Source organism: Pituophis catenifer, unplaced genomic scaffold (assembly GCF_029215685.1).
Source record: "Pituophis catenifer annectens isolate HBS135680 unplaced genomic scaffold, rPitCat1.0.hap2 SCAF_12, whole genome shotgun sequence".
NCBI lineage: Eukaryota > Metazoa > Chordata > Lepidosauria > Squamata > Colubridae > Pituophis > Pituophis catenifer.
The window spans coordinates 11,439,508-11,458,915 of NW_027256892.1; positions in this window are offsets into that span (position 1 = coordinate 11,439,508).

Genomic DNA, 19,408 nt, shown 5'->3' on the forward strand with positions numbered 1-19,408 from the left:
AAAATGGACTACAGCCTGACACTCTTTCTACTGCCACTGCAAAATGATAAATGGTAGTAAATTTCTAGTTCCAGAAATTAACATGATCTGAAAGCACAGCTGGTCAAAGAATTAAATTTTGAGCTGCACATAACTTTACTACTTCAGATCCTGACAACAGCACACCCTAGAGTCTGTTTTTAAAAGATTTGCTTTTTGAGATGGCACCAGGAACCAAAGGCGGGTATTAGTACTAAAAACTTTAAAATATCAGCAGGCTAACAATACAGTACTTCACCTTTGCTTTCCATTTTGAGCCAAAACACGCATTTCCATAGGCTAGAGGGAAAAATCTTGACTATAAACATTCATTTAATCCTCTCATTCTTAACACCATCAGTTTCTGCCTTTCGGAAAATCTACATAACTTCCAGGATTAATTGCAATGCTATAATACCCACAACAGTGTTTAAGCTTTATCAATAGTGGACAAAACACTATTTAATTCATTAAAAAAGGTGCTGGGTTGATACAACTAAAGGCAGATAAAAAGAATTCCTATACAGATAATCCTACCCCTTTATACATAAATTGATGGCCTTTAAAACATAAACCTGAGAATGGTCATTCAATGTGAGTGGATGGTATGTTTCCCTCTAAATCTTTAAATTTAAATCCCTTTAAATCATTTTAGGATCTCCCTATTATTGAAAAGAGATTGACCAATTGATTTTCAATAAAAGGGAGATAATAAAATGACTACATCCTTCTACAGAATCATCCCTGAAGTTCTTTAGTGGGGAAAGAAATATTTGATAAACTGGTAGGTTTCCAGTACTGTGTAAATATGTCTTAAACAGAAAACAAGAGAAGATAATGTGAAGTACACGAGTCAAATTGTGACTGGTCACGACCACCTGTATTAAAATGGGTCTGTGGTACAAATTAAACTGGACCTTTTCTTACAGACCATTCAGTACTTAGCCATCTCTAAATGACTGTATTTTGAGTAGTCCTCCGCTTTGAAATAATCCTTGCATATTCATCTGGGGAACATGCATGACAATGTTGTTATTCCTAAGCAACAAATTATCTCAGTTCTCCAGGGCTAGCAAAGCCCCTGTAGGCTTCCTAATTGGTTGTCCAGCTGTGAGAATCCTCTCTGCAGAAGGGTAAATTCCCCTTTGAGAAATACCCACTAAGGAAAATATATCAACAGCATTTCTAGCCCCCGCGGTTCACTTGATTTAGAAATGCAATTAGTTGGTCTCTGGACAGAGTTCACAAAACGAGTGAAATCCAAAGCAACCAGTCACTAGCATACATAAAAGAGCAAAGAGAGAGAAGACAGAAAAAAGATTGAGAATGTGAATTACAGTTTTCATTGTATTGGTATAAATATAATTGGTACATGTTTATACTGATTACAAGGGTCAAGTGCACAGACTTGAAAGGACTAGATAGAAACTTTCAAATGTATGAAATGAGCAAGAAAGTAGGAGACATTTAGCTTCGCTGATATATCACACTAAAACTATGTTTTAGTTAACTGTGGTATACTGAATAAATCACCACTGGCAGGGTTCATGAACAAACCATATTACATCATATGTGACTTATTTTATAATGGAAAAATATCCATTAACAATGACTATCTGTAGCTCTCCAAGGATTCAGACTGGAATCTTTCCAAACCTGAAGTGTTAAGCTGAAGATTGAACCTGGACTCTGTATGTCAAATATGTACTTTGCTCTAACAGTTATTCTTTTCTGTTAATAATGGGAAAGAGGAACCTAAGAGATCCCTATCAGAGACTGAAGAACTGTTGCTGGTAATTGAGGCCAGTATTTGAATGGTATGCTGAGGTATGTACTCCTCCAAAATAGGCATGACCAGATTCAAGAAGAAAGTGGAATTAGGAAAAAATAAATAAAACTACGTTAATTTAAATCAAATTAAAATTGAATCAGCTGAACATAGTTATATTTATTCTTCTTGCATTCCATCTGTTGCATTTCATATTGCAACACAGAGGCAGGTTTTAGAAGTTTCCTTGGGAATTCCATCCAAGGAACTGGGATTATATTCTGGTTTTGTAATGTCCCAGGTTAAAAGAATGGTCTTGGTAGCATTAGGCAACTTCCTAGGCATGCTGGAAGAGTTATGGAAATAGGACACAATCACAATCCTATTAGTTCTCAATGATTTTCATGATATTACATAATGTTTCTCCAGCTATAGGTGCCGAATCCGAAAGAATCCTGCAGTTATATTTGTAAGAAACATTCTGAGAAGATAGGTTGCATTCTACACCCAACATCCTTGATTAGATCTTAGGACCTATATGGCCAGAATGTAAAGCTCACCTGCAAAGGGGATGGCAAATTCAAGATTCTGTAATTCCATCAGTTCATTGAAACTATTCCTGGAAAGAATGGAAATATGGATGTAATTTTCAAGAACTCTTGAGATCCTTGCTTCTATCCCACCCACCCCCAATTCTTATCTGGGTAATTAGACCTACTGACCAACACAATGGCTGCCATACAAGGTGTTTTTTACATTCTGCTCACTTGAAATGCTAAGATGGTGTGATAGTGAGAGACCCATCTGGTCTGAAGTTTGCAAATGGCCAAGGTTTTTTGGTTGTTGTTTGGGGAAAGTCTCCAGCTTCTCATAAATGACAAATTTGCTCCAAAGGCTATGTTAAAACACATTCTTCTAGCTGACAAAAGAGTTTTGAAAAGATTCACATTCCTAATGCTTTACCTTCTATAAGAGGTATATTGACTGGGGGACAATTAAACTCTCCCATAAAAGTGGCTAGCTGGTGCTATTTGTCTCACCTGCATTTGTAAGAACGTTTGCTAATTTATATTACTGTACTTATGATGCATTAATCAGGCCTTCAAGTATACAATTCACATGTGCTAAGCCATGGTTTGCTTAACTGTAGTTTGCCTGTTTACATTAGGTCTTAAAAATAATTTACAAGCCACAATGGCTGGATTCATTCACGTTAAGCCAAAACCACAATAAAATTTATTTTCCCCTTCTAAGTTACCAGTCCATTTTTAGAACTCTTTTGGCTTTCCTGATAAGAACAAAGTACAAACAAGATATAGCTTATTATTCATATTATTCTATAGACTGTTTCATATTTCAAATCAAGTCAGACTACTATTGTGACTACATGAATAGTTTCTTTCTGCTGCTCTATAAATTAAAAAATAAACAGTTTTGTTCCAGAAAAGAATATGGATATTTTAAGAAATAAAATAAACATCTGTAACCATGTATATGTCCAGCCCAGGGCATGATTTGCGTCTGCTTTCTGCTGCCTCAAAATGTGGAATTCCTGAGAAGTTATTTGCAGGAAGGTTGACCCAAGGGGGCCCTTGAAATTCACTTTAAGTCCTTGGAGCTATACCACATGTGACTATGGTGTGATATGGCTTCAGAAGGTGGACCATTATGTATCTCAGTTGTTGTCTGCACAACAAGCCAAGCTATGGTGAGTATGTTTGCACAACAGTTTGAACCACAAAGTAGCCAACCATACTTTAATTTAATATGCTATACTCACCCCAACCTAAATTGTTATTTAATGGTTCAATCTATGTGCAAGATCAGAAAATGGATCAATTGAACCAACTAGTAAATATTGGTGGCCTCACAGCTCATCTTCCCCATTATCAAAAACTGCCATATTACTATATACTTTACTGTGTACATTTTCTCCTTATTTCTTGCTTTGCTCTTAGGCATATACATTAGCTCGTGTGGTTTATTCAAATAAGTTCTTCTTTTGGTATCACATGTCCACCCTATTCTAGAAGGCATTATAGTTTTACCAACTTTGCAGCAGAAATCTATGCTTCATGCTGGATTCACAGATTGTCTTATACCAAACAATGACTTGTTAGGTTTTGACTTTGGCTTTATTAAAAGTGTAGCTTAGTACAATGTCTGAACGCAGCCTGTATGATGCTATATATCTGTGATGGTGAACCTATGGCATGCATGCCCGAAGTGGCACACAGAGCCATGTCGCCTGGCATGCGCAGCGTCACTCGTTCCTCTTCTGGGTTTCTGGCACGCATGCGTGCGTGATGATCAGCTGGCTTTTTTGCATGTGGCAGTGCCAGAAACTAGAAGAGCTGGTCTTCCGTTTTCCTGTGTGAGCATGCGGGCTGGCCAGCTGATCATCACGTGTACATGCGCACCAGAAACCTGGAAGAGTAGCTGGCTGAAACTGGAAGTTCAGTAGCTGAAACCAGAAGTTCATTTTCGGGTGCACGCATGCACCCTGGGCAGCTCCTCCATTTTTGCATGCATGCTCCCATTTTGGCACTCAGTGCTGAAAACGTTCACTATCACTGCTATATATCCTGGAGGTTGGCACCAGGGAAAGGAGAAGAGCAAGGCATTAATCATCTAGAGAGGTCTTTTGATAGAAAGGCAAGATCCAGATGGAAATAACAAGAACAGGAGAGCCTCATCAGTACATTATAACCCAGTTACTTTATTAAGGACTTGTGTCTTTTGATTTGAGATACTTGTTAGCAATTCAATAGTTTCTTAATAGGTAGTGCTTTAAGAGCCTCATAGGCTATCAGACAGATCATGCCAGCCATATTATTTGGGGTACCTTAAACAGAGATGGCAAGTATTGACCTTGAGATCTTTAAAATGGAAGATATGCAGTTGGCTACTGATTTCCTCATTAGGTCATGGTGGAAAACAGTGGCACATATTGAGTTCATTTTATATCCCTTTGTAATGGAATCTTTAGGATATTACAGGTTCCCGCAACCTGATGCCCTCAGATATTTTGAGCCAACAATTCCTGGAATTCTGAGAGCTGTAATCCCATCAGGGAATACCAGATAGGGAGAAACTGACATAACCAAAGGCTTTTTTGTAATCTGTCTATGTTATAGTTCATCGGGACTTAGATTCTATTTACTATAATTCTATTTACCAATTATTTAAAGCAAGGAAAATGTATGGCCATACAAACATTAAATAACTATTCTGATGATTCCTCATTAGTGGCCACTGACATGATAGACGAGCTTCAACAAATTCTGATGATCTACTTGACACATTGAGTCATTATGGGGCTTACAGTGTTTGTGGCTTTGCATGTGGAATTAACCCAATCTTTATGGTTAAATAAATATTAAATCGTTTTTGCTTAGCGTGATATGTAAACCCAACTACTTGTGATTTATGCTACAACCATGGCCACCCACGTTATTCTTAGCGCAGATTGTGAACCCACCTTGTGTTTGTATGTATGTAGCATTGAAGAAAAGGGTTTAGGAATTCTGTTAAGAATTGTGCCTGAATAACTTTATTAACTATTAAGTGTTTGAGGAATTGATATCAGATAATCCCTTTAGGATCCCAAATCCAAAGACAATTTGAAATTATGTTGAAATCATATTTGATCAATTTTTTTCTTGTTCATTTTAAATATCACACAATTTTAGACGAATGAACAAAAGTATAAGAAGGTAAAAATAGTATTTGCAGGCAAACAAATTTTCATCCATTGCTATCACTGGAGTCTGCAGTCCTCTTTTAACAGGAATTGCTCCCTACCTTTCCTGATGACCTCATGCTAAAGTTCTTCATTAGTAGAAAAATATCTGTGATTCCAAACTGAGTCATTACTGCCTGAAGAAGAGAAGCAAAGCACATTCAGTTGATCAATGGAGGAATCAAAGTATTTTAACAGCATGGGAAGAAGGCTCTAATATTCTTATTTTCCAGAAGAGGCCCAAGGTCAGATTTAATTAGTTCCATTGAGCCCCCAATTTGTCAATCAAGAATAGCTCACTTCCAACAACACACACTTTTATTGTTTCTTCCTTTCATGGATTCAGCTTTTGGAGATGAAAAAACGGGGAGATAAAAAGGTGCTAAAATGTTCTTCTCTCCCCACAGTTCCTAAATTAGAAAAACAAAAACAGTTTGTGGTCTGATATGAAACAGCTTCTTTTTTAGCTAGTCAGATACATTGAGAATGGGATTCTGAGGCTGTTTTCTCTGAGGAATTCTTCCAGGCCCAAAGGAGCCTCCCATGTCTGTCACAATAGTGGTATTATTAGACCTATAATTCTTGCTCTGTACAGTTAGGATTTAGCATTCTTGTCTGCCTCATTCTCCTGAGATCAAGGACAGTGCGGGATTCAGTGCTTGTTGGAACAAGAGAACACAAAATTCCTTAGCATCAGGAATGGACTTTCTTCCCATATGAACTCTATCAAGCAACAGGAATGGACTTTTTTCCACATGAAGTTTATCAAGTAGAAAGGCTACATGTTCTGCTTTAGAGGACAGTCCTTCTATTTGAAGACATCTGTCAAGGTTCCAACTGACAAACCCAACCAAGCCTAACAGATTAACAGAGTTGGAAGAGACCTTGTAGGTCATCTAGTCTAACCTCCCACCCAAGGAGACTCTACACCATTTCTGACAGATGGCAGTCCAGTCTTTTTTTGAAAGCTTCCAGTGATGACATTCCCACAATTTCTGAAGGCAAGCTGTTCCATTGGTTGATTGCTCTCATTGTCAGAAAATCTCTCCTTATTTCTAGGTTGAATCTCTCCTTGTTCAATTTCCATCCGTTTTTCTTTGTCTGGCCTTCAGAGGCTTTGGAAAATAGCTTGACCACTTCCTCTCTGTGGTAGCCCCTCAAATATTGGAACACTGCTATCATGTCTCCCCTGGTCCTTCTTTTCACTAGACTATCCATGCCCAGTTCCTGCAACCATTCATGTATGTTTTAGCCTCCAGTCCCCTAATCATCTTGGTTGCTCTTCTCTGCACTCTTATTAGATCTCTTTTAAGATCTGTTTTATTGATTACATCATTTTGGCAGGCATGAAAGCAAAACCAACTCTAAATAATTCCTGTGGTTTTCATATAATTAAAGAATAGATATTCCCCTCCCTCCTTGTCACAGGTCACATTGTCCAATTAGGTGTTCTGGTGTCTTCCGGGTAACTCCTTCCAATCTCTGGCCAGCACCAATGGGGATGTCTTTGGTTCCCACGGGATGATCTGTTATTGTCTGGTGTGACATTCGAAGCCTCCCCCCCCCCCTGGTGTGGCAAGCTGAGAAATATAAAGATGGCTGCAGTAGCAGGGGTCAGTTTCAAAGTTGACAGTTGGATCCCGCTGAAAGAAAAAAGCACCTGGAAGACATTAAGCACATACAGATATTAATAGAACTCAGAGGGTTCCCTATGTCCCTTTCGGTTTCTGGGGGTATTTTTTGTGAAACTTCTTTATCAATCTGTTTGCCTTCATATTCTGCGCTTTTACCCATCTAGCTTCTGACATCAGGCATCCCTTCCACTGGACTAGGTACTGGAGTTTCCTCTTGTATGATCTAGAATCCAGGACCCTCTTAACCTCGTAGTGTTTCTCCCCCTCCACTACAATTGGACCTGGAGCTATCCTTGCTACTGGCCTTAGCTCTGACCTGGCTTAAGCAGACTGCGGTGAAACACCGGATGCATTTTCCCCAGTAGATATGGCAGTTTTAATTCTACTGGAATTTATAATTTCAATTTAAAATCACTGGCTGGATTTATAATTTTCACTCTGGGAAAAGGCCCTATAAACTTTGGACCCAGCTTTTGGCAGGGCAACTTTAATTTCAGATACTTTGTAGACATACACTTTCTTTCCTATGTGAAATGGTTTCTGAGGCACTTGCCTCTTGTCTGGCTGTATTTTCTGAGTTTCTGTCGCTTTAGCCAGTGCTCGCTTTACATTCCCCCATGTGTTTTACAAAGAACCCACCCACTCCGTTAAGCTTACTGAGGAGGGGGGTTCCTGAGGGTATTCTGGCATGGGGACAAACTCCACCACCGTGGCTATTTTAAACGGAGTAAGCCCTGTGCTGCTAAGTACTGCATTGTTGTATGCAACTTCACAGCAAATGGCAGGAGGTCTGCCCAATTAGACTGCTGATAGTTGACATAACACCTTAATTATTGTTCTATCATTGCATTCACTCGTTCTACGGCCCCATTTGTATTTGGATGAAATGTGGAACTAAGTGTTGTGACCCAGGCCCAAGTAGGTAGTACTAGACACAAACAGTTCCAAAGCAAACAGACTTTATTAGAACAGCTAAGAATTAACTCATTCTCAGCATAGTCCAAACTAAATCAAAATGAACTCTTCATAACACAAATTCTTCAGTCTAATCACCAATCTTGGTATAATTAGGCAAATTGCCAAAGGCTTTTCTTGGCAAAAGTTCAGAAGCAGAAGACGCTGACAAGAGATAAGTGCAGCAAGACAAGAGCAAGTCTATCAACGTTGTTTCCTGACAAAGAGCCCAAGAGCCATTGCTGGTCTTTTAAGCCTTATGGGAAGGGCCAATCATCTCTTGGCCCTACTCCCAAGTCGTCCTCTTTGCTGTAGCTGCTCTTACCTTCTAGCAGCACTTCTCATACACATCGTCGGGGCTCTTCTCATATACGGAAGGAGACAGAGTGTGCAGCCCACTTTCCTGCCCGGATATCTTGCCTTGCCATCACTTGCCTCTTCCTGCATACAGACAGTGGAATCCTCTTTCTTCAGCTGTACACAGGGTCTCCAGCTGAGGGCAGATAGGACTGCACTTGCATGGATGAGGTGCCAGCTGCGTTAGCCAGCATTAATGGACGCTTACCAGACCTATCCCGATCGGAATGGCCCCAACGAACCAGGACTAACTGTATTGAATTACTGGCCGGAGGAAGGCAACTGGAGCCCTCCAATCAGCACAGGGATTTGGTGTGGAATCTGGGGGAGGAGTAGCGCTAGGTTTAAAACGGGAAGGGAAAGCACGATAAGGTTAGAGCTGACAATATTTCACTGTAATTGCACTCAGTGATTGTCGGAGCGTGCCTAATTTAGGAAGATAAAACTTTAGAACAACATCCACCCTGTTATCTGCGATTTATTTTCTTATCCTGATTCGGAACCTGACACGTGCACTAGGAACAGGCTCCTTTTGTTCCTCTGCCTCTCTACTGTCAGCCTCTGGAGGCTCCGGAGTCTGGACCTCACTCCCCGATGGCTCTGGCCCAATCTCTGTCTCCAATGCAGAGCCCTCATCTGGGCCTTCCTCAGCCTCCAGGACTGGCCCCTGTTCTTCCTCAGCCTCATCGCTGTCCGACTCTGCTGTCAGCTCCGCAGGCTGCTGGTGGACCACAACACTAAGCCCTTGAGAGGATCCTATCAACTTTACAAACTTTCTCCAAAACATAGCAATGAATTGGACCTCCCGATCCAAGATGATTCTTTTTGGTACTCCATGCAGTTGGAAGATATGCTGAAGGAACATCTAGGCCAGTTTCTGGGCAGATGGGAGGCTTGAACAGGCTACAAAATGGGCTTGTTTGGAAGTCTATCACTGTCCAAATTACAGTGCTTCTCACTCTCTCTTCCACTACTAAATGTAGTGTTTTTAAAAACCCAAAGTGGCTAGGTTGCTTGATGTCTTGACTCCCCCTTAACTCTCTGCTGTTCTGCCTCTCCTCCAAGGTTTCTTATTGAAGGGGGAGCCTCTTCCCCAGCTTCAGCTTTCTCTCTTCTTTCTGCACCATATGGTATGCACCCTCTTATCTAACCAGGACAGCCCCAGTATTACTGCCTCCGTCTTTGGTGCTACCACTGATCAGATGGTTTTTTGATGCTGGCCTATCTCTAGCTTCATGAGCTCTGTCAGGTGCATTGCGGGCAGTCCCCTATTAGTAAGCCATACACTTGCTCAAACTTCATTGATTGAGGCAGTTTTCGCTATCATATTCCCCGCTTCAGCACTGTCAGCATGCTCATCAAACACTAAGTGCAGCCTAAGTCTACAAGTACCTCCATTTCTCTCTGGGCTCCCAATTTGGGCGCTACAATCTTCACCGGGATTGAAAAGGGACGGATGGCTCCACTTATCATTGGGTTGTTCTCCCCTTTGTCCTTGATCTTGTAGGGGATCGGCTGCTGGTCCTCCTTGGCTGGTGTTCCCTATTTCTCACTGCTGGGGAGGAGACCTCTATGACTTGGTACACCACACTCAATTTCTCTCACCCCTTCCACTGTGGCTTCTTTGGCTTGGTGGGAGCTCTCGTCGCTGGTCGGGGAGCAGGTGCCAGTCACTCAGCTGACCTATGGCCCTGCTGGCCACACTGAAAGCACAAAATGGTCTGGTGGGTGGGGGCAGCTCAGGGGGGCTGGTCAGTGGCGCTCTTGGCTCCTCTTCAGTTTTGGCTTGGGGGTACCATTCTTGTATTCTCTCATGTTGAGATCTATCACTGTCACCACCCGGTACCAGTTGTGGATCCGGTCGGGTATTCCCCAGGACAGGCAGGTGTGGAATAGCTCTTGATTCAAGCCATTTGTGAAGTGGTAGACCAATAGCCACTCTGGTCAGTGCCTCAACTTGCCTATGACTCTCTGAAACTCCCAGATGTATTCCACCACCAGTCAGCTCTCTTGTCTAAAGGAGTATCTCTGACTCTGCTTTCCAGACTTGGGTCTCATCTTCAAACCTGACCCTAAACTCCACTAGGAAGTCATCAATGTTCCCCAACTCTGGTGCTCCCTCATCGTGGAGGCCCGTTACCCATTTCACTGCTTCCCCTTTGAGGTTGGCAGTCACGCCATTTGCCATTATCCCCTCGTGAGGGTAGGTGGGGCATACCGGTCCAGTATGGGGCATACTGGGCCCACACCTAGTTCAGGAAGAACAACAGTTTCTCTGGGCTTCTGTTGAACATGGCCTTTATTGGTGGAGGGTCTGCAGGTGCTGTTGGAGGCCCCGTGTCCAGCGAACCACCCAGGCCCAGGATAGTAAGGCCACGGCTGTCACTGGGCCATCCTGGTGGGGGCAGCAGTTGGCCAACAGCGCATGCAGATGGGCTCGCAGCCCAGTAATGCCTCATGGGTCTGTGCCTTGGGGTAGGGCTAGCTGAAGCGGCAGCTCTTTGCGGGGAACTGGTCGTTCCTGCTGCAGCAGTTGGGCTTGAGCTCCAACTGGCCAGAGGTGACAGGATCGGTTAGATTCTGGCTTCGGCCAACAGCTCCATTCTCTGTATCGGTTCCACTCAGCGCACATCCAAGTAGTGAAACCTCTCGGCTGCTCCACTGATGGGCTGCGGCTGGCAGTCAGATATCTCCACTGCGTGATCATCCCATTTCTCCGTCCTGTTTGCCCTCCATCACAGCGCCTGGGCAAACAAAGTCTGAGGGGAAGTCAAGGGAAACTCGGCCTCAGCTACTTTCGGTGTTCTCCTTCGCCAGACATCTTCCTCCACCTGTAAAAAGTCTCTGGTCACTATGGTTTCTTCCTGCACCACATCACTCAGTTCTCTCTGGTTGAGCTTTTGGTAGGGCCACCACTGCCTGGGCTCCGAAATCTGCTTGGGTTGCTCCCTGAACCTACTTCATTGGACCCGTGCTGGGCTTTGTCACAGGCTCTCCCTTGCATTCCATTTCAACAATCTTCCCTGAGTCTTTTCTGTCCTCCTGAAGGTGACCGGGAAGGTGGCTGGGGCTCAGGACCTTGGAAGGATTGCTAGCTAATTGACATCTGAAAAGTGAGAGTTGGTTTAATGTCAAGGTTCCAACTGACAAACTCAACCAAGCCAGTACTCTAAGACAATTAGATCTCTTTAAGAACTGTTTTATTGAGTTTGGCACACATGAAAGCAAAACCAACTCTAAATAATTCCTGCAATTTTTGTATAATTAAAGAATAAATATTCCCCTCCCTCGTCACAGGTCACATTGTCCAATTAGGTGTTCTGGGATCTCCCGGGTAACTCCTTCCAGTCTCTGGCCAGTATCGGTTGGGATGATCTTGGTTCCCACAGGATGATCTGTTGTTATTGTCTGGTGTGACATTCCAAGCCTGTTCTCCCACCCACCCCCAACTGTGTGGCAAGCTGAGAAATATAAAGATGGCCGAGGGATCCATTTCGAAGTTGAGATCATCCTGTTTGAAGGATGTTGAGCCTAAATCAAACTTAAATAACCTTAAGGAGGACAGCTAAATTTGATGTTGGAGAAAACACCTGAGAATTCAATGGATGGCTGTCCAGGAAATAAGCAAATTGATCACTAAACAAATGAACTGAGTTCTCATTCAATGCACCAATGACCAGACTCAACTTATCCTATTCTGGATACATTATGCAATGACCTAGCTCTCTGGAAAAGGATCTAATGCTGGGAAAGGTGAAAGGAAAGAAGAGGACAATCAACATCAAGGTGAATGGACGTAGTAGTGATGGGTGCACTGCTGGAAGGCCCGAAGGGCCAGGTTAGGGACAGGTTGTTATGAAGAAAAACTTAACTATGGGGGGGTGGGGGTATTTCCAACAAGTACAGGTAGTCCTCAAGTTACAACCACAATTGAGCCCAAAATGTATGTTGCTAATTGAAACATTTGTTAAGTGAGTTTTGCCCCATTTTAAAACTTTTCTTGCCACAGTTATTACATGAATCACTGCATTTGTTAAATTAGTAACATGGTTATTAAGTGAATCTGGCCTCCCCATTGACTTTGCTTGTCAGAAGGTCACAAAAGGGGATCACATAACTCCAGGACACTACAACCATCATAAATATGAACCAGTAGCTAAGCATGTGAATTTTGATCATGTGACCATGGGATGCTGCAATGGTCGTGTGAAAAACAGTCACTTTTTTAGTGCCATTGTAACTTTGAACGGTCACTAAATGAACTGTTGTAAATTGAGGAGTACCTATTCGTATGTTATGATATAATGGTTTAGGTTGAAATCTGTTATGTGGACGGCCAAGTTGCCCAGTGTCCTTCAGACTGGGCCCAGTCTGTAAATAGAACACAAAAATCATTATATTGCAGACTCTGTGTAGCTTCTCCAGAATTTTGTCTAAGGATGAAAGTGTGGGGGGGGGGCATGAGGGGAGAATTAGCTGAATCCCAAACCAATATATTTTTGGACTGGAACCAAAAATAACCATCATGGAATTAATTTAATCATTTAACTGAATTTCCTTTTTTCCCAAAATATGCTATCCCATGACCCAGGTAAGCAGTTAAATGTGTTCATTCTGCAGAGGTGTAATATTGGTAGAGGTAAATGCAGATCCTATTCATGATTCTGAATTGCATTTAGTTCAAGGTTTTTACAAAAATATGTGGCTAAAAAAAGTCTACAAATCAGTTTTACATTTTTCAAACATGTGAGGCCATTGACCACACTGGGTTCAAGTGTTGGAAGGTTACTCTAGGGTGTTCAATATTCATTTCTCCTTTGATTTCCTATTTTCAAGCTTTAAAAAAAACAATAGCCCAGTATATGTACGGTAATTGCAACACAGTTTAAATAAATGTGGCCAGTGTTTTCTGTAACTGCTACATATCAAATAAAAAGGGTCATAGTTCCAAAACTATTACCTAAACCTCATCAAATCCGTAAGTTGTTGAGATCTAATTTAAGTCTCTGTAATTTCTCTAGAATCCTAATACAAGTATATTTGGATCTAAACCCACCTTTTGTATTGCACTTTGTTACATGCAGTGCACTTCACCTTGCTATGGCCGTTTCTCTTGCATATTCTCTTCCGCTCTGGCAATTATACTCCTAGAATTCCTTGGAGTTAGGAATGCCAATCGATTTGGAAAGTGCCAAGCTGGAGACGGTCCTCTGGCCTGAGGTGCAGCAAGGATAACTGGAGGTGAGAAAAATCAGGAAATGGAATGTATGTTGAGCCCTTCTCTCCATGTCCAAAGAACTGGTATCACAGCTTGGCCACCACATTTCATTCCATAAATAAATGGGGCATAAACATCTAAATCACCAGCTGGCAGCAAAGATACGGAAAACACTTTAACTCTTTTCCGCCATCTAATGGTTGTTCCTATTTTGTATCCCAGATCTAATAGCTTAGCTAGCCTAAGGAGATGTAGAAACCAAATCAAAAGTGATTGATTGAATAAACTATGCTTAAAGCAAAGAGTGAGTTGGAATGATACATGAAGCTTCTTTAAATATGGGTAGTGTATACCCATTCCAAAACAGGAATAAGTAGGAATGAGCTCAATACAGGAGTGATAGATTAAGAAATTATGCCACTGCAATTTGCCCAATATGCAAATGAAGCTCATGGAAAAGATCACAGATAAATTCATGCATGCTGATAATGTTCATAAACAGAACTGAGATAGCTGCAAAGCCAGTAAAGAAAAGAGGGTAATTACATCAAGTTCCTCTAATGAAGGTCTGCACAATCACAGCACCATTTGTTTGCAAGAAGCATGTGTCAGGGGGAAGTTAATCCCACACCAATATTCCAGATGTGGTTAACTCTTTTGTTCCTAGCCTGATCCAGGGATAACTGCTTACAGCCGGAGTAAATATTTGCCTTACTATCCATGCTGAGCTCTTAGCAGCTGAATGTCTGGGTAGGCATTGTAGGCATGGATGGATGGACAGACAGACAGATATGGCAAGCTTACTCAATCAAGTCCCCTCTTTATATCTTGGACTTCAACTTCCAGTCTGCTGCCTAGAAATTCTTCAAGTTCCCATCCAGCTCTTCTAGAGTGCCTCGGAAGGATGGCATTCTATTTATAAGGCTTTGCTTGATTCATGGCATAGAAAGACAAGAATGTAGCCAGACTGGCTGGAAATTGTGCAGTAACATTCACATATCCTACCCAGGTTTTGTTCTGTTTGAATCTTAGGGCGCAAACCCAGCCAGTATGCTTTGTAACTATCATATTCCGCAGTTCCTTTACAATTAAGCAAAATATGGGTTTGTGGGTTGTATGAACATATTCTGTAAGATAGAAGGGCATCAGGGTAGGAAAGTCAGTACACACGAGCAGAATCTTTCCATTAAGGTGTTGTAGAGATTGAATGAACATAGATGTAGCCTATATGCCTCAAATGAGATACAGCAGGAAAAAAAGCATTAGGCCTTTTGAAACACTCTTATTATTACTAATGGAAAGTTACACTCCTACTTATTCAGTAGTGATGATACAATCTATAAAGCACTAAAATGGCCTGGGTCAGAATAGCATTTCCAATGTCATATAAAAACAGTAAACATATTCATGAAAAATCATCTTATATTCATATATTGCTAAACCAAACGTGTAATTCTGCATATAATTATTTAGAAGTAACATTCACTGATCTCTCAGATTAATAGTTATCGAATTGTAGCAAAGCCTGAGTTTATGTATTATGTTACATCACTGTACAGTTCATTCAGGATTAGCTACTTATGACAACTGAACCCTGTTTATAGTTTGCAAACTATGGTATCTGGCTTAGTGTGCTCTTGAACCTAGATATCTGTGGTTTATTCAATCATGGCTAAAATAAAACATAGTTTAACTCAATGTGAATGAAGTTCACTGCAATACAATCCATTGCAATACAAATTCTAAAACGAGAATAAAAATTATTCTCATTTGCCCTCCCTTAATTTTTCTCAATTTTCTTCCCTGTTGTCTCTCATATGCTGAACAGTACAAAATAAGTACTGATCTTTAACTTATATTTTACAAAGTATAAATCATAGTAAGGGCAATTAATTTTTCTTCATATTTCTCAACTGCCCATCTCCCTTGGATTGTATCAGTAGCTATCTTCCTCCCAAATTCTTACAGGAGTAAGTTGCTGATTCTTTACTATTGTTAATCCTATTGCTTAATATTATGTTATGTTAGCTCCTGCTTTTATTCTTTCATTATGTTGACTTTTTTGACCCACCTGTGCTAATAATAAGAATCCACAACATGAGGGCTTTCCTATATCACTAAGGTGAACAAAAATACAAGGTAGATGTTTGCACACTCTGACTCCTACCAAAAGATATAACAAAGATAAAACATGTCACATCGTGTACATACAAGCCAAAATATATCACACTTGGTAGTAATTCTTTCCAGCTCAATTAAGAGTATTTTAGGAGATTAATTAAGGCATCATGTAAGAACAAGTCAGCTTGATTGGCATGCAAAAACTAGAGGGTTGAGGGGTTTTATATCAAAAATTGTTGTAAATTTTTTAAGGGGTTCTAGGGAGGGGGAGGGTTTGATTGGAATGCGGGTCGTGGGTATGGGGGATAGCCCACAAAGGGGAGGGGCGGGCCTGGCAAGGAAGCACGGCGTGGGAGGTGGGGATCTCGGGGTCGAGGGGGGAGTCATAGTTTGTCCAGATAGTGTTCTGAATATCATTACCGTGAGTGGGAGGGGTAGGTATGGCGGGAGCAGGGGGCCATATCGAGTCAAGGGAGCACGTACCCGCTGTTTACAAGCGATGACATGCTCCGGCCCCCAAGGCTCCACCTGTTCCCCAGGTTGCACAGACCCTCAGGACCCGACCCTTCGGCTGATGCTGTACAATGCCAGGTCCATAGTAAATAAAGCCCCCCTCATTTGTGATCTTATTTGTGAGGGGGGAGCGGACCTGGCGGGTATTACGGAGACCTGGTTGGGCCAGGAGAGGGGGTCCCCCTCGTCGAGATGTGCCCACCAGGTTTCCTCGCATTCCATCGGCCGAGGTTACAGGGCAGGGGCGGGGGAGTAGCGGTTATTATTAAAGAAGGTCTGAGACCGAGGGAGGCCACTGTTCCTCAGACGGCCAGCTGTGAGTCCCTCCTTGTGAAGTGGGGTCGTGGGGTTCAAATGGGTTTGCTGATCACGTACCTGGCTCCCTGCCACGTGGCAACAACCCTGCCCGAGCTACTCAACGTCATCGCCGCGGTGGCGGTTGATACCCCCAGGCTTATGGTCATGGGGGATTTCAACCTGCCGTCCGTGGGTGAGGCGTCTGAGGTGGCTCGGGAGTTCATGGCTTCCATGACAGCCATGGACCTGACCCAGTTAATTCATGGCCCTACCCACACGGGGGGAAACACGCTGGATCTGGTTTTTGTCTCTGGACAGTGGCTGAGTGATCTTGAGATAGGGGATATAGTTACCGAGCCCTTGTCATGGTCAGATCACTCTCTCCTTCGTCTCGACCTTCGAACCACTGCACCCCGCCGCAGGGAGGCGCAGCCGGTAAGATGGTTCCGCCCCGGGCACCTGATGGAACCTGATAGGTTCAAGATGGAGCTTGGGCCATTTCCCGAGGCTCTGGCACACGCCTCGACTGGAGACCTAGTGGCTGCCTGGGATAGGGCGGCTGCTGGAGCTCTGGATTGGGTCGTGCCTTTGCGGCCTCTGACCCGGCGCCGATCTCATTTGGCTCCTTGGTTCACTGAGGAGCTGAGGGAGTTGAAGCGCCGGAAAAGACGCCTAGAGAGTAGTTGGAGGGCCAGTCTTTCTGAATCGGACCGGACACTGGTAAGATCCCATATTAGGAATTACCTAGTGGCAATAAAAGCAGCAAAATGTAGTTATTTTGCTGCTCTTATTGCGTCATCAAATAACCGCCCGGCCACCCTGTTTAGGGTGACCCGCTCCCTGCTCCACCAGGAAGCGCGGGAGCACCCCTTGGAGGGTAGAGCCGAGGATTTTGTTCAGTATCTGTATGACAAAATCACTCAGATCCGGGAAGATTTGGACTCCGACTGGGTAGTCTCAGAGGGAGGGACTGGGGCAGGTCTTGAGAATGTTATCTGGGATGAGTTTGATCCTGTGACCGCTGAGGACGTGGACAGGATTCTGGGCAGACTGAACGCGACCACTTGTTTATTGGACCCATGTTCTTCCTGGTTAGTGCTGGCTTCCCGGGAGGTGACGTGAGGCTGGCTCCAGGGGATTATAAATGCTTCATTGGATGAGGGTGACTTCCCCGCCGCCTTGAAAGAGGCGGTGGTGAGGCCTCTCCTCAAGAAGCCTTCCCTGGACCCGGCAATGTTGGTTAATTATCGTCCGGTCTCCAACCTTCGTTTTGTGGCAAAGGTTGTCGAGAGTGTGGTTGCGCAACAGCTTCCCCAGCACCTGGATGAGACGACGTATCTGGATCCATTCCAGTCGGGTTTCAGACCCGGGTACAGCACAGAAACGGCATTGGTCGCGTTGGTTGATGATCTCTGGAGGGCTCGGGACGGGGTGCTCCTCTGTCCCGGTCCTGTTAGACCTCTCAGTGGCTTTTGATACCATTGACCATGGTATCATGCTGCACCGGTTGGAAGGGTTAGGGGTGGGAGGCACTGTACTACGGTGGTTCTCTTCCTTTCTCTCCGGCCGGTTGCAGTCTGTGTTGGCAGAGGGGCAGAGATCGACCCCGAGGCCCCTCATATGTGGGGTGCCACAAGGGTCGGTCCTCTCGCTCCTTTTGTTCAACATTTATGTAAAGCCGCTGGGTGAGATCATCCGTGGTTTCGGGGTGAAGTACCACCAGTACGCTGATGACACTCAGCTATACATCTCCACCCCAGACCACCCCAACGATGCCCTTGAAGTGATGTCTCGGTGTCTGGAGGCCATGCGGATCTGGATGGGGAGGAACAGGCTCAGGCTCAACCCATCCAAGACTGAGTGGCTGTGGTTTCCGACGTCCCGATATAGTCAGTTGACGCCATCACTGACTATTGGGGGCGAATCGCTGGCCCTCACGGAGAGGGCTCGCAACTTGGGTGTCCTCCTGGACTCACGGCTGTCTTTAGAAGAGCACTTGACGGCCGTGACCGGGAGGATCTTTCATCAGATTCGCCAGTTGCGTCCCTTTCTGGATCGGGACTCCCTACACACAGTCACTCATGCCCTCGTTACCTCCCACCTGGACTATTGTAACGCTCTCTACATGGGGCTCCCCTTGAGGAGCACCCGGAGGCTCCAACTGGCGCAGAGTGCGGCCGCGCGGGTGGTTATGGGAGCAACATGGCGCTCCCGTGTGACACCTCTCCTGCGTGAGCTGCACTGGCTCCCGGTGGTCTTCCGGGTGCGCTTCAAGATTTTGGTTATCACCTTTAGAGTGCTCCATGGCTTAGGACCTGGCTACTTACGGGACCGCCTACTACCACAAACAGCCTCCCACCGGCCAGTACGCTCTCATAGAGAGGGCTCCTCCAGGTGCCGTCAGCCAAACAATGTCGACTGGCGGCCCCCAGGGGGAGAGCCTTCTCTGTGGGAGGGTACCTATGATCTGGAACGAGCTCCCCCTGGAGATACGGAGGATCCCGGATCTGCGCACCTTCCGCCGTGCTTTGAAGACACTCCTATTCCAGCAGGCCGGCCTGGCCTAATTTTTTCCCCTTCTTTAAAATTTTTAAACTCAAATTTTAATTTGTTTTAAATTATTGGGAGTTTTAAATTGTCTCGGGCAAAAATTATTTAATTGGGTTTTAATCATGTCTTAACTTTTGTATTTATGTGTTTTATTTCGTGTCTGTTCAACGCCCTGAGTCCTTCGGGAGTAGGGCGGTATACAAATTTAATAAAATGAAAATGAAACGAAAATGATT